Below are 2,500 nucleotides of genomic sequence, written 5' to 3'. Positions count from 1 at the left end.
ATCATCGACACTTCGAATGCACCTTGCGGCCTCGGGTTCCTCCCGGGGCTACGCCTGTCTGAGGGTTGCTCGATCGTCAATCGCCCTGGGGCTTCCCCGGGACGCGGCTGGGGCGGTCGCAGGGTGAGCTCCGCTTCCCCTTCGTCCCCCCACAAGGTCAGACCCCCCGATCGCCCGTCGGCAGGGTCCCTGGCCGGGTCCTGCCACGGAGGTACGCCGCCGGCGCGCCTGGCCCCCCCGAGAAGGAGGCCCGGCGACTGGTCCGCCCCGGGCCCGTACCGGGGCACCTGGCTGCGTGCCGCGCGTGGCTGTCCGTGGTGTCCCACCGGCTGCCCGCGCGCACGCGCCTCGGGCGCCCTCCTCCACGGCCAGCTTCCCGGCGAGGGCAAAACCCCTCCAGATGCGATCCGGGGAAACAGGGCGCGCACTGCCAGCTACGCCGGGCACCCCTGCTCCGGCAGGGTTTGCCCGGCCTTCCCCGGCTCCCCCCCGAACGCTCCGGCGTTTTCTTTCCGACTACGACCTCAGATCAGACGTGGCGACCCGCTGAATTTAAGCATATTACTAAGCGGAGGGAAAGAAACTAACCAGGATTCCCCCAGTAACGGTGAGTGAAGAGGGAAGAGCCCAGCGCCGAATCCCCGCCCGGCGGCGGGCGCGGGAAATGTGGCGTACAGAAGACCAACTCCCCGGCGTCGCTCAGGGGGCCCAAGTCCTTCTGATCGAGGCTCACCCCGCAGACGGTGTTAGGCCGGTAGTGGCCCCCGGGCTGGGGCGGCGGCGACTCTGGACGCGAGCCGGGCCCTTCCTGTGGATCGCCCCAGCTGCGGTGGTCGCCTCTACCCGTGCCCCCTCCCCGGGGGCGCGGGGCCGGCGTTCTGCCTCGCCCGGCACCTAGCAGCTGACTTAGAACTGGTGCGGACCAGGGGAATCCGACTGTTTAATTAAAACAAAGCATCGCGAAGGCCCGTGGCGGGTGTTGACGCGATGTGATTTCTGCCCAATGCTCTGAATGTCAAAGTGAAGAAATTCAATGAAGCGCGGGTAAACGGCGGGAGTAACTATGACTCTCTTAACCTATTCTCAGTTGTAGTGGCCTTTACCTCCCAGTGATCCCGCCGGTAACTGCCTCTATGGTACTAGACTCTGCGTAGAGAAGTATATAGAGACAGGCTAAACAAGGTTCTATCATGGCAGCGAGCGTGATATTGAGAAGTGGCGAAGCAAACGAACACATTTCCAGATGGGGTAGTTCCTGGAGAATAAAAACCCCGCTAAGATGGCGTAAGGAGGTGCTGTCTTTTCAAGAAATCATTAACCTCCTCACCGAATTTGACAAACCAGCACTAGCTTCAAACAATGCAACAAACAACAACGATCCAGGTCACGTTATAGGCCTTAGTTCACCCTCCGAAGCAGAAGAAGACACAACAGTAGACCTCAGCGAAACCATTGAATTTGTGGCCTCCTCAGCCAAGAATAACATTGATACAGCCAATTTTGAAAACCTACCAGATGTATACGAAATCAGCAAAGAACTGGTAACAAAGAAAAGTGACTACTCCAAAAAAGTCACATATTGGAAATACCCAAACGAAAAATATAAATGTGACTTGTGTGGAGACATAATGGGAACCTTCAAAGAATTGAGAAAACATGTCTCCAACAAGCATAAAGGCTTCTATCTCAAAACGTATTGTTCAAAATGTGACAAAGAAGCCGAATATCACAATATTGCATGTCACTATGCAAAATGTAAAGGAAGACCTCAAAAAGGAGAGCTGTCATTCCTGTGCAGCTACTGTGACCTCAGATTTGGAACAAAGATTGGAGTTTCACAACATGCTCGGCACGCACATCCAAGAGCGCAAAATGAGGCTAGACTGGCAGCTCTAGCAAGCAGCAAACCATCAAAACTATGGTCACAGGAGGAAATATTGTTATTAACAGAATTGGAAAAAGTGTACGAGAACAAAAGAAACATTAATGCGCTGATGGTCCCGCATTTTGACAATAAAAATAGTAAACAAATTGCAGAAAAAAGAAGAGATAGAAGAGATAAGAGCAAAAAATCGACAAAGGATGTACTGCAAGCATCCAATGTCTCTGAGAATGACTCCTGCGATGAACCAGAGATTGCAGTTGAAGTAACAACAGAAAGGCGCAGAGACTTTATCAATCGGAAACGAGCGCCTAAAATAAGAAACTTTGATGAGCTGAATGATAGAATCACAGAAATCGAAAAGTACACAAAAAACATCCAGCATCATGATGCTGCTATGGATCTGATGGATGAGATAGTGACTTATATATCAGAAAACACCAATGATATAAGTCCTGAACCATCAAATCATACCGAACTAACGAGCGAACCCGACAATGAACCTATGAACTCTGCTCAAGTTGAGCAACAGACTGCCCCTGGACAAAACAAGATACCAAAGAAAGATGGAAGGCCCAATCAAACACACAAGAAAAAATATACAAAAGCAAAGGGCAG

General features: G+C 52.2%; 1 non-coding gene across 1 annotated transcript in view; it reads left to right on the top strand.

Annotated features, from left to right (window-relative positions):
- LOC146868894 (5.8S ribosomal RNA) overlaps positions 1 to 68 on the top strand; it is a 154-nt gene extending 86 nt beyond the window's left edge. The window contains exon 1 of the ribosomal RNA XR_014968830.1: positions 1 to 68. This exon is cut by the window's left edge and continues 86 nt beyond it. This is a non-coding gene — a ribosomal RNA (5.8S ribosomal RNA).
- The last annotated feature ends 2,432 nt before the right edge of the window (positions 69 to 2,500 follow it).

The sequence above is a fragment of the Triturus cristatus genome, chromosome 1_2 (genome assembly GCF_964204655.1).
Source record: "Triturus cristatus chromosome 1_2, aTriCri1.1, whole genome shotgun sequence".
Taxonomy (NCBI): Eukaryota; Metazoa; Chordata; class Amphibia; order Caudata; family Salamandridae; genus Triturus; species Triturus cristatus.
The sequence above is the reverse complement of the archived record's forward strand: the minus strand, read 5'-3'. Positions and strand labels throughout refer to the sequence as shown.